Below are 18,636 nucleotides of genomic sequence, written 5' to 3'. Positions count from 1 at the left end.
AGAGTATGCATAGAGTCTAAAGAGCAAGAAGAGTAAAGAAATAGCACACATCTATATGTGGGTCCAAGTACTCTCAAGGGAGCAGTATGTGGCAAGTATTTTAAAGAACTGGCTTAAAAAAGGAAGAGGAAGATACATAAGTGCTTGGGTGCTGGATGCATTGTTTGTGTAGTAGTCAAGTTGTGCATGGATATAAAGACTGCATGCTTGCTCACATGTGACACGTACAATCAACGTCAATTGTAAAGCTAGAAGTGTGTCAATACACATTTTCAGATTAAAAAGAAAAAGTACAATGAGGTTGCAAGGTCTGCTCTTTGAACATGCTCCAATTATAGACTGGAATGGGTTTACCCAAATCTTCTCTTTGGCAAATTCGTAACCTTAAGGCTCAGACCTGGAGTCTTACTGGCCCTTTGTTCTCCTGATACATTAGATCGTCTTTTTTGTTTCTGATTACAGTCTACCACATTACCCCTCCAATTTTAATAGATAAAATGTTAATCCAGGGAAGCTGCAATATGTCTTAATTTTAAATTGGGAAAAAAGAGAAAGTGCTCAAATAAATCGGATTAGAAATCAAAGGGGAGAAATTACAACACAATCAGCAGAAATCCAAGAAATCATGAGAACTTGCTGTGAACAACTCAAGTATGTTAAGTTGGAGAATCTAGAATAAATGGATAGACTCCTAGAAACATGTAATCTCCTAAAACTGAAAGAAGAGGAAGTAGAAATTCTGAACAGGCCAATCAAAAGCAAGGAAATTGAAACAGTAATTAAGAATCTCCCCAGGAATAAAAGTCCGAGTCCAATTGGATTTATGAGTGAGTTTTCTCAAACTGTCGGAAAAGACTTATTGCACTAATCATTAATTTTAAAAATGGAACAGAATTGTAGGGATTATCTGCTCCAACATTCTAATTACCTGAACAAGAACAAACTGAGAAAGGTGAATAAGCTGAGTTATTTGTGTAGCATTCAAGTTGTGCATGGCTATAAAGTTGTCTGATCTCCAAAGTGTGTATGTGTGCTGGAGTATGTGTGTGTATGGGGGGGGGGGGTGGTGAGAGGAGGACGGTGCGGGTGGGGTGGGAGTATGTGATGCAGGTTTTCATTCTCCAACAAGGTCTCTTTCCTCTAAACGATGTGTTAATGCTGCAAATTTGTTTTTATTTTTTATTCAAGGTCATTTAAGAGTATAGGACAAAAACCTAATAAAACCCGATGTTCTGATCTCAGATAACTTTAGAAAGTATCACATTCCCAATATGATTTTCCCTTATAATTAGTCAAGCAAGCAGAAATAGGAGAGTGGGTAGAGTGTGTGCCTTGCATTTGGCCAGCTAGGGTTTGATGCTTGGTAGCCTATATGATCACCTGAGTCCTGCCAGGAGTGATTCATGAGCACAGATCCAGAAATAAGCCCTGAAAACCACTTTTTGTGCACCCCCAAATTAATAAATATCAGATATGTAATTACATATTTTATTTTCTAGATTTCCCTTTCCTATTTTTGACGTATTTTTAATGTGTTATAGAGAAAGCAAATGATCAACAGAAATGTACCAAATGGGTACATTTTCCTGTACCTAGTATTTACCATTTACATATGTATATACACTATTCTTCAGCTACATTAAAATCTATCGGCACAGGAAAGTGAGATAAAGTTAGAAAAGAGATAACCAAAATTAAATGATTTTCAATAGATAAATAACTGTAGTCTATCGATACAAAGGAATATTTTCAATTTAAAGAGATATAAATCAGGGCCAGATTGCAGTACAGTGGGAAGGGTATTTGCCTTGGATGTGGCAGATCCAGCTTCAATCCCCAGCACCACATATGGTTCCCCAAGCCTGCCAAAAATAATCCCTGAGTGCAGAGCTGGGAACCCAGAGTATTGTAGGATGTAGCCTCAAAACAAAAACAAAACAGAGATAAATCATTGATATGTGCAACCACATGATGTCTTAAAAATGTCATGCTGGGTATAAATAAAATGTCAGCAGTAAAGGATCACATACTATATGATTACGATTATATGAAAATTCTGAAAGGCAAAACTCTACTGCCAAAAGGAGTTATGTGTGGTTCTTGCAGGAGGAAGGAGTAAAGTAGCACTGAAGGGGTTCTTCGGGGTGATTTAACTCCTCTGGGCAGTAATAGTGGTGGGAGTTGTTACAAATTCTACAAAAGTGTCAAAATTCACAGAACTGAAAAACCAGACATTCATAAAATTTGCTAGGATTTTTTTTAAATATTATAAATGTTTAAAAGAAGTAAATTTTATATATTGATTACTGAGGCATATGGTCGTATATAAAGTCAGTCTCTCCTACCCAGAAGTTCAATGGACAAGCGACAGTACTATTGGCGAAAGGACACTATGCCTCTATACTCTGAGTTGACTACCATCAGTTGAAAAAAAGGTGAATTACAATTAGCTACACAAATTCAGTAAATTTAAAATCTACTCTCTCAGGGTAGCAAACTAGACACAAGTTATAAACCTTGGGTTGACCCCTTGGCATTGCATGATCAACCTGAGCACCATTGAGTATGCCTCTGTAGGCCTCAAGAACTGTGGTGAGTACCCAACATTGACCAAAAATAAAGGTGAAGACAAGGGTCACTGTAAATTATTAGTCATTACTACTCATGAATAAAAAAAACACAAGTGTTTAAATTTTAAATGAATCATCATGGGCTTCAACAGAAAGGTAATGACTATTAAATGAATTATTATGTTTGATAAAACCAGAGTATGCAGCTTAACCGTGCCACTGAAGCTCAAATTTGGATATATTTTGATGAAAATTTCTTTAAAGATTTTAAAAGTACATTAATTTTATTGTGGAAAATATAAAAGACAAAATCTGCCATTTTAGCCATTTTAGGTATATTAATATGTCATAATTCTCTACTTATATATATATTTCATATTTTTAAGTTATAATCTTTAAGTTCCACCCATAATGTTGTAATGCTGTTTATGTCATAGTCTCATTCCTTTTAAAGGATAAATATTTTATTACATACATGCAAGCACATATACACATATGAACATATATATGATATATATAATATTGTACTTATTCATTCATAAATCAGTGAGCATTTAAGTGGTTTCCCCCTTTTGACGATCAACTGCAGGTCCCTTTTAACATTATTCTTATCCAATGTATTAATTACCCTAGAAAAAATGAAAACAAGACATCTTTTGAAACCCTAAAGCTGTATAAGAGAGTTCATCCACAACAGCCAGGGTTAAAGAAGAATTATGCTTTAATTTGGCAAGCTAAGTTTATAACTTCTAATTAGTTGTCTTGTAAATAATAAGTCTGCGTATCAAAAAATTGTCCAAGTTTGATCATTAGTTTAATGTATATGTGTGTCATGTCTGTATGATGATTCATGGCCGGTCATTTAAAATGCACAATATTAAAGACTTCTAAATTGTCAGGTTAGAAGTTTAGTCATGATCCAGAAAAATAGTGTTTCATGTGAAGCAACATACTTAAATTGACTTAACTAAATGGAAAATTCTGAGCTGAAACAAGAGTTTGTTCCTTGTGAAGGTATATCATGAAGTCAGATTTTATATCTGATTTATGATAGTAGAATATCTGGCAGTGGGGGAAATATATTGGCATTATTTTTCAACTTTATCATTATTTTAACATGCAACCAATATTAGCAACTTTTAATTCAGAGGATAAAATTTTTATTTAAAAAAAAACAACTAAGTAACCAAGGATAAATGTGAAAAGGCATTTAGGGTATAGAGCATTCAGTGATGAAGGGAAAGATATATTTTGAAAATGGAAAAGAACTACTCAAGCATGAAACAATTAAGGAGGCTTTTAGAGTTAGTAAAAGAGGCATGAATCATAATTATGTTATTACATTCAACATTCAGATTCTATAGCGACAGAAAACCTAAACTAGAACATAAACCATGGAAACAGAAAAAGTCGTAAGGTAAGAGTAAGAAAAATAGGTAAATATTTAGAGGGGTGGCAGAGTAGCTTTGGAGATATCAAATTTCTTGTATATGGGTTTTGTTTCAATTGAGGTTGTTACAATGTGAAGAAATTTATTATATACAAGTATTTCATAAACGAAAGTAAAATTTGAATACAGTCATTGATCTACCTTATTTACTCATACCTGAAATAACAAAATGTATGTTTGAACTAGTCCCTTACAATAAAATTAATAATGAACCACAAATCTCTTCCCCAATCACTCTAGTGGGGCTAAAGCACTGCTTAAACCTTAAAAAATATATACAAAGTTTAACCTCAGGATCAGTCTTCAAATATAAAAAATTGATTAGATAAAAAAAATCACTTTACTATTTTTTTTTTGCTTTTTGGGTCACACCCAGCAACGCTCAGGGGTTACTCCTGGTTCTGCACTCAGGAATTACCCCTGGCAGTGCTTGGGGGACGATATGGGATGCTGGGAATCGAACCCAGGTTGGACGCGTGCAAGGCAAACGCCCTCCCTGCTGTGCTATTGTTCCAGCCCCACTTCACTAAATTTGAGGTGAAACATTTTTTACTATAAGCTATGTCATCTTTAAAACTAATTGGTTAAAAACAGAAAAGACATCCCTGGAACACCTTTCCTTTTGTCTGTTTCCTTCTTGACATTCTATAAGATAAATCAAATGAAAGAGAAATGAACAATAAAACCCAGAAATAATTATATAATGTATATATTACACTCCCCACCCCAAGGGACCCAGTCCAGGCAGCTGACCTCCACTACCCAACTGCCACCACGCTCCAGGCTGCTTTCCGGAAGCTCGGCCAAGACTCACGAAGGAATGAAGTCCCACGGAACCCAGTTAAGGCGGAACTTTGTGGCCTTAAACTCTGGGCTCAATGGGACCCAGAAACAGAGATCCTTTGGCTGCTTTCCCCAGGCTTCCAGGGGATCACACCCATAAGCAACTCCCTGCCAGCACCAGATAATCCATCAGCCACCCTCCAGAACTCAAGGCTGCTTCTCCTGAAAGGGAGCATAAAATGAGGCCCCCATAACCATGCCTCCGAACTCTGCGCCAGGCTGTTTTCACTCAGGGCGCTCCAGAGTGTGTGTGTGGAGGGGGGGCGGGGGGGTTTGGGAGGCCTTCCCACCCCACGGGACCCAGCCCCAGCAGCCAACCTCTACTACCCAACTGCCACCACGCTCCAGGCCACTTTCCGGACACATCATAAGACACTTCCTACCCATTTTCCATAATTACTACACCATATTTGATGGGGTTCAGACAGTAGGCAACAAATCATAGAGAGAGGCCGGCAAGCTACTGAGAGTACCCTGCCTGCACAGGCAGTCTGGCAAGCTCCCCGTGGCGTATTCGATATGCCAAAAACAGCAAGGACAACAGGTCTCATTCCTCTGACCCTGAAAGAGTCTCATTGGGAAAGATGAATAAGGAGAGGCTGCTAAAATTTCAGGGCCGGGACAAATGGAGACGTTACTTGAGTAAATTGACAAACAACGGGAGGACAGTGATACAATGACAGTATATATTAATTGATGAAGGCATATGTAAACATATAGCTCTCTAGCACTGTCCTCCTGTTCTTCATCAATTTGCTCGAGCAGGCACCAGTAATGTCTCAAAATTTCAATGGGCTATATTAAAATTTTGCTATTCTCATAAACATTGTTAAGGCAAGGTATTATCTCATTAAAAGCTGTTAATAATCATTACTTGTTTTTCTACCCACACCTCTATTATTTTAATTTAATTATTTTTATTGAATTACCATGAAATATACGGTTACAAACTTACTCATGATTGGGTTTCAATCACACAATGCTCCATGACCCATCCCTTCACCAGTATACATTTGCCACCACCGATGTCCCCAGTTTCTCTCACACCCCTCCCAGCAGCCTGCCTCCTTAGCAGTCACTAATCTCTCTCTCTCTCTCTCTCTCTCTCTCTCTCTCTCTCTCTGCCCCCCCCCCTACTGAAGGGTTATCATGTTTGTCGCTTTATCTACCTCCAAGCACTCATTTCTTGTCCAGAGTGATAATTTCTGACTATCTCTGGCATAGTAGTCTCTTCTCTATCCTAGCTGCCCTCCGTCCCCCCATCACCACTTGTGACGAGTGTCCAACCATGGACCATTCCTCCGGGCCCTGTTTCCACTGTCCCAGTTAACTCAACCAGCAATAACGAGCTATATACCACCTTTATTATTTTATACACTTTGGAGCTAAGCTTATTTCTTTAATCAGATTGTAAGGGAATAGGTAGAAGTCCCATAAAATAAATAAGAATTCATACCTGTCTTATTGAATTTCTTAATCTAAATACATAAGGCAACAAAAGGCCTACATCTTTAGACAAGCTTCTTCAGTCCCCTGATGTCAAAAGCAACAGAGGTAATTGTAAGTGTATACTAAATAGAGTTTTTCCCACAACCATAAGCAGTTGACTCTGAGACTGCACTCCCTAAACAGAAGAAAAGAAAAGGCTGGCTGAAAGGCCAAGCTAATCTAGTCTACTCAGTTTAGGGGTCATGGGGGACCAGTGAAGACTTGTAGAGATGCAGAGAGAAGTCAAGGGTGACAAACACACACTTTCACATTTCTTAGCCCCTTGACAACAACATGTTTTTACTTATTCACATTCTCCTTTCCTTGGCTGGGGGGGGGGGGGGGCTGGAGGGAGGAAAACTGGGGACACTGGTGGTGGGAAATGTATACTGGGAAGGGATGGATGAAGGACCATTGTATGACTGAAATGCAATTGTGAACAACTTTATAATTACATCTCATGGTGATTCAATTGAAAAATAAAAATAAAAAAGTAACTATTTGCAGAGAGTAATAGTTTTTTCTCCCTCCTTTTCTATCCCTGCCACATCTGTCTTTTCTCCTCTGATCCTTCATATCACTCCCTAATTTTCTTAGAGTCTCCTTTATAACTGTCAGTACAATGAAGTTTATCATTTCCCTTGGCTATCCCATTACACCTTCCTTTATTTTAATTTTGGCAACAGTTATTTTATTCTCTATCCATAAAGGTCATTGTCAGGACTTTTGGTGATGGGATGTATAAGATGACAACTACGGGAACTACAGTACTTAACATCATATAATCCTTGATGCTAGTTTAAATATTATCCCCCTCTCATCAACTCAACTTATTACACTACATTCTAAAGGAGACCGCTGATGATCTTTCTGCTTAACACTTCTGTAAAAACTACTTTAATTCCTTTAACTTATATGAATTTTCTCATACATATTTTCCTCAAACTTGACCCGAAAGAAGTCTTTTGCTTCTACTTTCCTAAGTAAGTGAGATAAATAGAAGCCCTGAAGTATCATGTTATTTACATCAGCATAATAAAAAGGACTATAGATTCACCAGAGCTTGGAAGTGATCAAAAGCATTATTTCGCCAGGACTGAGAATGTCAGTGAAGCTTTCAGGGAGAGTGCAACAGGTAGAAGAAACAATGAGAGAAGATACAAGGGGAAGATATACCGTATATACCATATATATGAGAGATGGGAATAAAAAAACATTTTGTGCATTGTAGATTACATATGCAAAGAAACTGCAGTAAAGAATCACCTTTTAATGTTTTCTTGCTTAACTATTAGTTTTTATATGAATTTATATCATGAAAAAGCTCAGCCTTATATACAAATATATACATTTATATATAAATATGTATATATCATTTATTAATAGGAACTTCTACTCTCATAGAGCTTACAAAGCATTTAGTTGAATAAACTTGGAATGTGTACTTTGCACTGTGGAACTTGAATAAATATAATAGAACTAAAAATTCTGTATGTTGATATTTTCCAGGCTGATTTTTTAAAATTTAAATAAAAGAATTAAAAATTATTTCAAAAACCATTCTAAAACATTTTATTAGTGGTAATTGATTTCAACATAACCAGTGAAGTGCTAAAAATCTTGAAAAAAATCAGTATTTGTAAGCCATTTTTTATTCTCCTGTAAAATAGTCGTTATGAGAAAAATTTTAAATACATTTAATAGCTTTTTGCATTTTCACATAAACACCCATGCATTTATTTAAAAGTATGCATTACCCTAAAAAATTTTATCTTTTCACTTATATATTATGTTCATTTTTCCAAGTCAAAGAGTAATATAATTATTTTTATTAAATACCTTTATTACTTTATAGATGGAGACAAATTAAATTCATCATTCTTTTCTTTAAACAAACTTTATTAAATTTGATATAAGATACTCAACAAACATGAACTGAACATCCATTTGTGCTAGATTCAACGAGAAAGAAAATACTGAATTATTTGCCCATGATTTGTTCTTTAAGAAAACTCATCATCTAATGTAGGAGACAAAATAATTAAATATATAGTTTTAATTTTAGAGAAGCAGTCCAGGAAATATGGTAAAATGTTATAATATGGAGATTTAAAAGAACTAATATCACTAGAAATGCATTTTTTTGTTACTATTTCTAACATATGAGCAGTGTGGACAAAAGCAGAAAACCTTCCCATAGAGAACTCAGAACAAAACCATTTCTGACTAGTAAGAGTTCATATAAAATACTCCTGAGATTTCCAAGTTATTTTTACTGATATCACTACTTTTACTGTAATAATAGTACACAATATTTATGATATTTACTTTAGGGAACTTAAATATTTCATATTTATCATTTAACTCCTTTGCATAACGTCAGTAGGGTAGAGAAAAATATCCCCTACAGATAATGAAAATGATGTTAAAACATAACAGCTTGACAATGTCTAAAGCAAGCTCGAGAGTGAACCCATTCCTCTGTTCTTTCACGTAATCTTGCTATTTCCCATGTGGAACTGCATCAATGATGTTAATATAATTATATTATGAATTAGAGTTTCATGTACGATGAAGCGGTCATTTCCAATACAAAGCTCTTTTTGCTACATCTTCAAAATAAATGAAAATGTTACTGACATGTCTTCTAGTCAAGAGTCTATATTTCTGTTTCCAATCTCATAGGCCCTATCAGGAAAGTACAAGACATAAAAAGGGCTGCTTAGCTTAGGCTGTCACTGTTTCTGACGGTTCCAGTCCAGAGACACGAAGTTATCCCTGATCATTATAGTAACAGCAATGATCATAATGCCGGATATATGGAGTTTTCTGATTATTTAATCAGTCCCAATAAAATTAAAGTAATGCAAGCAAAAACATTAACAATAGTTCAATAAAAACATACCAAAAATTTTATATGATCACGAGTGCAATCTGAACAAGTAAAAGATTCATCAAAATTCCAAATCTTCTGGAGTTAGAGAGATAGTTCCAAAGGATGAGTGAATGTTTTGCATGTGAGAGGACCACAGTTTATTCCCACCAATGCAGAATTCCCTGAGCACCGAAGCAGCAACTCCCACTCATCTGAGAATATCCCATGATGTCCAATGTGGACCCAAGTTAAAATATGATAGTAAATGAGAAAGTAAGTAAATAAATCTAAGTTTTCTAACAGATACTCTTGCTTAAGTGATGGGCTTATTTCCTGCAGCTTTAAAACCATTTTATTGTTAAGAGGTTTATATCTTTGGGACTCCGATACTAATCCGAAGACTGATTTCACTCTGTATTCAATTTTTTATGACCTGAAAGAAAGTCAGTTCAGCATGGTCCCCTCACTTTTCAGTTGACTCAAAAAGAATGGTGCTTTCAAATTGCCATTTGGAAAACACGAAGGGGCACACTTAAAGCCAAAATGCTGCCACCTGAAGTGTAACGCTCAATTGAGAAACCTGTGCTAATTCCCTGGAAATTTATTGTTTCAAAGACTCACAAGTCTCCTGGTTGCTTCACATCAGTCTTGAAGAGATTAGATAAGATTCTTCGCTGTTTCAAAAGCTTTTTCTTCATTCAAAATTCTTTTGAGAACAAAATATTAAGCCAGAGTTGTATTTTTAACAAAATACTATGAGGTTCCTTCCAAGGAGTTCCAGAAATTCAAGAGATAAATTAAAGTAATTTCTGACTTAGGAACATAAGAAAATATCACAAAAAGAAGTGAGAGCCAAAGAACAGAGTTCCTTCCACTAAGCAAGACGGTTTTCAACTGAGTTACTTCTTTAGAGGACTTAAATGGACGCTGAGGGTTACCACAGTGAAAGACTTGGCAGGCAAATTAATAAAATAAAGGGTACAAAAGAACTCCAAATCGTTAACAGGTAGATATAGCTTTTAATTTGCATATGATATGCATATTTGTACTACTCTACATTGATAGTTGGTTTTGGAATGCATGTCAAAAATTTAAAAAATAATGCCAGAAATTTATGTGTGTATGCCTTACTGCAGAAGTTCACATACAGAAGAAAATTTCGGAATACAGTTGCAATGGGACCCATCATTAAAAGTAATTCATAACTACCTTTTGGGATTACACGGCACCAGGGGGCCAGGTGGTGGGTGTGACCCCCGCCTACTGGAATTTGGAGGATCTGGGTGGAGGATGCTTGACTCCAATCCGAGTAGGCTGGGAGATCTCGGCCCCGGAACCCGCGTTGAATATAATCTCAGGGTTAGGATGAAAGAGACGTTACTGGGGCCTGCTCGAGGCAATCGACGAATAACGTAACTACCTTTATTTACTTTCTTTTCCCTCCATTCTCTCATTCCTTCTCCCATGCCATACACATTTCTCTTTCCCATTTATGCCAAGAAATCTACTTCCTATCCTATCAGCAATGGTTATCAAAAATCAATGCTAAACAATCCCTAAATATGTTTGGTTTTTTAAGCTTTACATTTTTTAGTAGCAGTAATGATTTCTTTCACTGACCTATATCTCTATTCAGGTTTTAAAGCTTCAATTAAGTTAGTCTTGAGAAGGAATATGTAAACCAGATCCAAATTAATTATCATTTGAATTATTCTTCTTATTGGTCTAATAAATACTGTGATTAGACATTCACATTACAAAGGTGTTTGTAAGTATGATCTAGGTTACTGGCATCATTATCTCTGATATGATTGGGGTCTAAGGCCAGACACAGAGTGAGTATAGATGATGTAAAGATGAAAGACTAATTATCATGCATTTTACCAATTGTCTTAACTTCTTACGCATCAAAGACAGGAATATACAAGGAATATTATATTTATGTCTAGACAAGATGATGCAATTTAATTATAAAAGATATTCTCAATATCCACAATTTCTACAAGAAATTGAATTACAACTGCATTTTACCAGATAAGCATCTGAGATATAGGGTCTGAGAGATACCGTGAGGGGTAAAGCGCTTGCCTTGCATTTGGTCATAACTGCCACCAGTTCAAATCCCCAATACCACACATGGTCCCTGAACACTGAACACAGAGCCAGGAAAATTGCTCCTGTGCACCTCCGGATGTGGTACCCAAAACAGACAAAAATAATCTGACATATATAAATCATAGAAGGCTGACGAGCATCCAAAAGAAGAGGAGGTTTGAAGATGAGTGGAATATTGGGAGGAGCTGGAGTGGGAGTGGGGGTCAGACAGATTTATTTATGTATCCTGGCTCAGGTTCTACTAAAATATTTAGCTAATTCAATCTCACTGAACATCAATTTCCTAAACTGTAAACTAAGGCACTGTTGTAAAATTAAACAGCAAGTGTTTATGTAGAGGAAGAACCTAGAATCTGCTTTTGTTTTTTCTTTTTGGTTTGTCTGGGAGGTTGGAGAGACACTCCTGGCAGTACTCAGGGCTTACTCCTGGTTCTGTGCTGTGAGATCACTATTCATGGGCTCAGGATCCAAATGTGGTGTCAAGGATCAAATCCAGTTGACCACATGGAAGGTCCAACCCACTGTACTATCTCTCTGGCCCCGTGCTTTCTTACTACTTCTTTCTTACTCTGTAACTTCTTTAATCTTCTTTACTGTTTCAAAAATTTTCAGATATTTGGATCATTAGAGAACTAGGGACCTCTTTTATCACACGAACTAAGGTTATTGCAAAACACAATAGGTTGGAAATAGTAACAAGGATAACTACATAGTTTCTATCAGTAAGGTTATTTAACAATACAAACTCACTGACTTTAAAATCTTAGATGTTACTTATCTTTATGAACCCCAGTGCTCTCATTATAAAATGGGGATGATTTTATTTTTCTGACTGGATGATGAATATGGTATCAAAGATTTGAGACAACTTTCAAAAGGCATTCGCTATATAAAATAACATACTGTTTAATGGATATAATGTCTACTGTTCAACTTTTTTCAAAATTAACACTGCTTGCAAAATTATCTGTAAAAATATCTTTTGTACTTAACATTACTTTTCTACCAAAGACTTGAAGTGTGTTATGGAACATTAGCTAAAGATCTTGGATTAGAGATTAGCTGGTTTAGATATGGAACTCCTAAAAGTCAGTTACAGTTTCAGACATAAAATACACTATTTAATTGTATGACTTGCCTAGGAATTCTAGGTCAGAATTGTGTTCATTTCCAAATTAGGAAGCTGATTTTATAATTGTTAAGATTCATTGTAACTACAATATTTTATGATTCTAGTATTTTGTTACTGAGTTACCTCATATAAATTCTCCGATTATAAGAATTTAACCTACATCTCTGTGGTTTAATTTCCACATTCCCCTGTTTTCATTTCTGTTTTAATTGCAAAAGGGGATAATATTATTCTCTTTGTAAACAAACCAATATCTCTATTCTGACTCAGTGGGCATTACAGGATATTAATGTATCATACTTTAAAACAGTCTAAATTGTTTTAATACAGAAATCAGTAATATTGTAGGTAGTAATAATGAAGATAATGATGATTCATTTTCAAAGCTTTCTCTGCCTCCAGGCTCCTGGTCATTGCACATGATAAAATATGCCAAAATTAAAAATAAGATTAAGGTTTAACAGTTAAAAATACATTCTAGCTGTAAAACACATTTTTGATACTCACTGCTACATTACACAAGCACTTAAAAATAAACAAAAATAAGAGAACTATTAACCAACAACAGAATTTCTATAATTATTAACTAGAAAGAAAATAAAATTAACTTGACCTTATCTTAGAAGGTTGTCAGAGATCTACTTTAGTTATGCAGATGAAAAAATATGTTGTAGACTATTACACATTGGTTTTAGAAATAAAAACCATCCTCAGACTCAGAAGTAAATCTTCCATCCCTTGAGGATTGACAATAAATGTATGGAATCTATGAGTTTGTGAACACTATTTACCTGTGAAGCATTCAGATATTATATTGTTGTGTTCTCTTTTAATTGTGTAATGTGTGCTTACTGTGTGTTTTTCCAACGTACTCAATAAAATCTGAGTCTTCATTTCTCTCACCTCTCCTCCAGTTATTCCCTTAATTTGCTTACTTATCCTAGCCTCTTTATAATCTACTTATTTCCTTCAACAAAGTTTGCTCTTGACCTCAGGTGTTCCTCTAGCTGTTTCTATCTCTTTTGTTCCCCTCATATGCTTCAATATATACTTCAAATTCTTCACATGGCCATTTCTTCCTCTCTGTAAGTTTAACTTGAATTATATTTTCGTGGAACACTCTTTCCTGTAACCTATAGGAAATATAAATCCATTGCGGTTTTGCACAGCTACTAGCTTTTTTTCACTGGTCACAATGTGTAATTTGTACTTGTTTACTTATGTAGTAGTCAATTCCTTAGTAGACTAGAAGTTCCTGAGGAGTTATAGAACTGTTCTGTATTGTCAATATTAGGAATGCATGAGTAATAAAGTATTTCAATTAATGTTATAGATTCTTTAAGTTTATATTGTTCATCAAATGTAGACTACATAAATAATTTTATAATAATAAGGTATGCACATAAATATTATTTAAATGATAGAAGGCAATCAGTGTCTGAAAAAAATGTAGATGAATGTTTTATTAGTTCTTTGGTGGAATATTGTCACAAATTACCACAAACTTGTTGATTTAAAACAAGAGCTTCTAGCCCACATCCAAAAGAACAAAAGCAACCTGTGTTGGCACAGATGTGGCGAGAAAGGGACCCTCCTTCACTGCTGGTGGTAATACTGACTGGTTCAGCCCTTTTGGAAAACAGTATGGACGATTCTCAAAAAATTAGAAATTGAGCTCCCATTTGACCCAGCAATACCACTCTTGGGAACATATCCCAGAGAGGCAAAAAAGTATAGTCAAAGTGACAGCTGCACTTGTTTGTTCATTGCAGCACTCTTTACAATCGATAGAATCTGGAAAAAACCTGAGTTCCCGAGAACAGATGACTGGTTAAAGAAACTTTGGTACATCTACACAATGCAATACTATGTAGCTGTTAGAAAGGATGAAATCATGAAATTTACATACAAGTGGTACTACATGGAAAGTATCATGCTAAGCAAAATGAGACAGAAAGAGAGGAACACAGACATAGAAAGATTGCATTCATCTGGGGAACATAAAGTAACAAAATAGGAGACTAACACCCAAGAATTGCTGAGATAAGTACCAAGAGTTTTACTCCATGGTTTGGAGGCCAACCACACATGCTAGGGGAAAAGGGAGCTCAGATAGAGAAGGGAGCACCAAATAAAGGGTGTTGGGAAGATATGCCCAGGATGGGAGAAGCATGCTGAATGTAGACTATAGACCTAACATGATTGCCACTCAATGCCTCTTTTGCAAACCATAGCACCCAAAAGGAGAGAGAGAACAAAAGGGAATGCCATGCCAAAGAGGCAGGGTGGGATGGGAGGATGGGGGGGTGGTGGGAGGGATACAGGGATTAGGGGTGGTAAATAATGGGTACTGGTGGAGGGATGGGTACTTGATCATTGTATAATTGAAACCCAAGCACAAAAATTTGTAAGTCTAAAACTGTACCTTATGGCATTTCACTAATAAAAATAAAAATTAAAAAAAATAAAACAAGACTCTCACTGTGGTTTAAAGACAATATCTAAAATGAAATTATTGATAGCTATTAAAAGTTGAGGTGAATTTCGAGAGTAAAAGAGAGTGGATTATTTCTGGATATATCTAGGAAGGAAAGCTTATGTAATTTGGCAGACCTGGAAGGACTGGGGAGAACTTCACATGGAAAAGGAAAATGATGAACATTTCAGAAAGAAAAAAAGAAACAAATAAGGGTAAAGAAATTTATTAGGGATCTGTTATCATGGCCAGAGTATTAGAGCCTCAGGTAGGAAGTTTGCTTTACACACAGCTGACCCACTGCCAGAAGTAATTCTTGAGCACAGAGGCAGGAATAACTCCTGGGTATTGCCACATGTGGCCCAGAAAAACACCCTCCAAAAAAAGAAGAAGACATTTGTTATCATTGTTATTAACTTTTTAGGCATCTCAAGTTATGTGTAGGGTGTCCTAGTGGCAATTCTGGGGATAACTGGTCAACTGCCTTTCTGGGTCAATGGAGTATGCAATGCTTATTGGGCCGTGCAATGCAAGAAACCACCAGTGTCACCGTGATGGTAGCAGGAGGCTTTTAGGACTACATCTGGTGATGCTTGTGACATTATGCCATGTAGCAATTAAACTGGTCTATGTACCTAATTGCTATACTATCTCTTGTCACCAATTTGGGTGCAGAAATGTTACCTGGGTACATGGTGCATAGAGTATGAATTATATTTTTTAGAACACCATGATTATAGGTTAGGAATGATTTGGTAGTTATTATATAATTATTAAACTGTGTATGAGAAAAGATGACATGATACAAAGGCTCCTATTTCACTTAAACTAATAGGAAGTAGTTTTAGGATGACCTGCTCATTCTTCATCTATCTCTTCTAATTAGAAAAATATTGCAGGCAAGAAAAGAATGCCTGACTCATATGAAAAACAAAGAGTTCAGCAAAACATGGCAAGTTATTATACGAGGGAAGGTGGAAAGGTAAGAATACATATATACACACATATATATATATACACAATTTATATATGACTAATATAAAAAAGAATGCCTAATCAGACTATAAACAAAAAATTCAGCAAGACATGGCAAGTTATTATATTAGGGAAGGTGGAAAGGTAAGATTAGTATATATATATGAGTAACATAAGCATATAAATAATTTATACTTAATTAGACAAATTTTATTTTTATATAGTGACTCTGAGGAACTAGTGTGATATCCCAGTTGAAGATTCAAACATGACCATTAGAAATACATAGATGGAATTTGGGGGCATTGCCAGAACGATATACAAATGTGTGAGTTATCAACAGTTTTCAAAGGGTTGAAGCTATGGACCATAGAAAGCATGGGAAGAATGTGAATGTGGACCTTAAAATATGTATTCATAGAATAATCTCCACAATTTACCTGTTGCATAATTGAAAATAATATTATTTCTTAGTCAGGATCCCATGCATATTTAAACAACTATCATCTGTAGATTTAGTTTTGTGTTTTTGTAGAATCAATCCTAGTAAGAAATTCATATTTTCAGTCCATTGCTTTAAAATATGAGTGACACTATTTTAAATATAAATTGTTTTGTTTTAATTCTATTCCATGAAAAGCCTATTAGCCGTGATCCTCTAGTCTCATTACCAAGAAGTGGGTTGAAATATATACTTTTTTACGACCCACAACACATTCTACCCTAAAATAATACCATTACTTCTCACTGTCACTTTAGTTTTTTTATTGTCTCTCTTGGGCACCTTACAATACCACATCATTCCTTAATGGTTCAAAATAAATACCCACCATTTATGGCCTAAATGGCATTATTAGCACTTTTCTCTAACATGTATTTAAACCCTAAATAGATTATTTAAAGATGATGAATGTCGGCATTATTTAGCTAAGGTATACTAGTAAAACAATTTATTAATAAAATTCACAGAACTTGTGTTATTTCATTTTTAAAGAGAAAAGAGAGATGAGGAGAGAGACCTGCTGCAGATCAACACTCACACCCTACCTTGATACCCTCAAGCTTCCTCTCCCCTGTCTCTACAGCCCAGAGATTCCATGGAATTTTGTAATGTGGACCATTCTCTAATTACAAATAAACCTATTTTTTCATATCAAGTTATAGGATATTCTTTACTGTTAGGAAATAAAAAGTCTAGAGGATAAAAAATAAAATTGAGGGAAACACTAAGAGCATCCATTCACGTCTTTACTCTGCATAAGGTAACTGAAACATTCCTATACCATGTTTTCGGATTTTTGATGACAGAATTTAAGAAAGGCAATGCTAAATAAGCTACAAGGGTAAGTCATTTGTTTTGAATTATTAAAGTCAATTTCTTTTTTCACAAACCCTGAAGAACTTTGCTCTAACAGAGATGACTTCTGGGCACAGTGACATCCTGACACTAGGCATGGTGCACATTCATGGGAAGTCGAAATCCCATGTCACAAGAGCTTTGCTCAGATGAATGGTCTCATCATACCTGTAAACCCAATTCAACCACTAACATTTCTAATGGCCGTCTGTTCAATTCTTAAATCATCGTAAAGAATATTAATTCAACCAGACAAATTTTCTTTCATTTGACTCACTACACAATCCCAAATGCACACTATTAGGGGAGAGATGGGCGGGGGATGACAATATAAATGTGTTCTGAATAACCCATATGCATGAATATCTGACTACTCCATGGAGGGCTTCAATGGGCTTGAAAAATGTGGCTGTGTCCATTTCTTTTTTTTTTCTATCAGGAAACATTACTCAGGTCTTGAGTGCAGAGGGATGATGGGGGCACCACAAATGCAGGTTCAAGATCTAGTCAGTATCTTGGGTAAAGTAAGCAGATTAGGAGGTCCCAAGAGCTGCAAGAATACAGTCAAGCAGGACACATACTGGCAGAAAGTGTTCGGGTTTATGCAAATCTATCAGGATCCTAAAAAAGATGGCCTATCAGGAAGCAGCTTCCAGGAAAAAAGAGAAAATTTCCAAAACTTTTAGGCTACGACGTATTAAATGCACAGGGTGATTGTTTTTCTACCATACTTCCCCCATGCCCACAGCTGTGCAAATATTTTATCATTTATTCTACTAATATGCACTAATTCTTATAGAAGAGTATGTGTTACAAGACTGGTACTTTACTAAATAAAAAATTCCAATCAACCTTGTGATCAGGGCTTGAGTCTGGCTTGCTACCTAAACAGTCATCATATCTGTCTCATTCTCTGTGACCAATTCTGCTGGACAGAGTTGAAGTGAGTGGCCTGACAGGTGACACTTGAGGCACTGGCTGCAAATGATTAAAATCCCAATATCTAAATTTGGGTGTACTCTCAAGACTAGCTGTCTAAGGATAATCTGTATTGCTGGTCAGTATCATTTAAAACCTGCATTCCCTACCAAGGCCTTAATATACTTATTTTCCACATGAAATAACTGGATGAATTATTTCTTATAACTTCTCTGCCAGTAATGCTGGATGATGCTCTACTTCAAAATCTCTTTTACCACAATTGTTAATTTAAAAATTATTAAATATGTTTATAAAATTCTTTGATATTCTTAAATTTTATTCAACATAACATTACAATTCAGTAAACTTAAATTTTATCAAAAAACTAAAATGTTTTGCCTCAAAGGCCAAGTTTTATGAGAGCCTTAATTTGC

At 35.6% G+C, this 18,636-nt stretch overlaps 1 protein-coding gene across 5 annotated transcripts in view; it reads right to left on the bottom strand.

Annotated features, from left to right (window-relative positions):
• ZBTB20 (zinc finger and BTB domain containing 20) overlaps positions 1 to 18,636 on the bottom strand; it is a 903,174-nt gene that overhangs the window by 513,263 nt on the left and 371,275 nt on the right. The gene's annotated exons all lie outside the window — the stretch shown is intronic.

This window comes from Sorex fumeus, unplaced genomic scaffold (genome assembly GCF_029834395.1).
Source record: "Sorex fumeus unplaced genomic scaffold, SorFum_2.1 ptg000265l, whole genome shotgun sequence".
NCBI lineage: Eukaryota > Metazoa > Chordata > Mammalia > Eulipotyphla > Soricidae > Sorex > Sorex fumeus.
The sequence above is the reverse complement of the archived record's forward strand: the minus strand, read 5'-3'. Positions and strand labels throughout refer to the sequence as shown.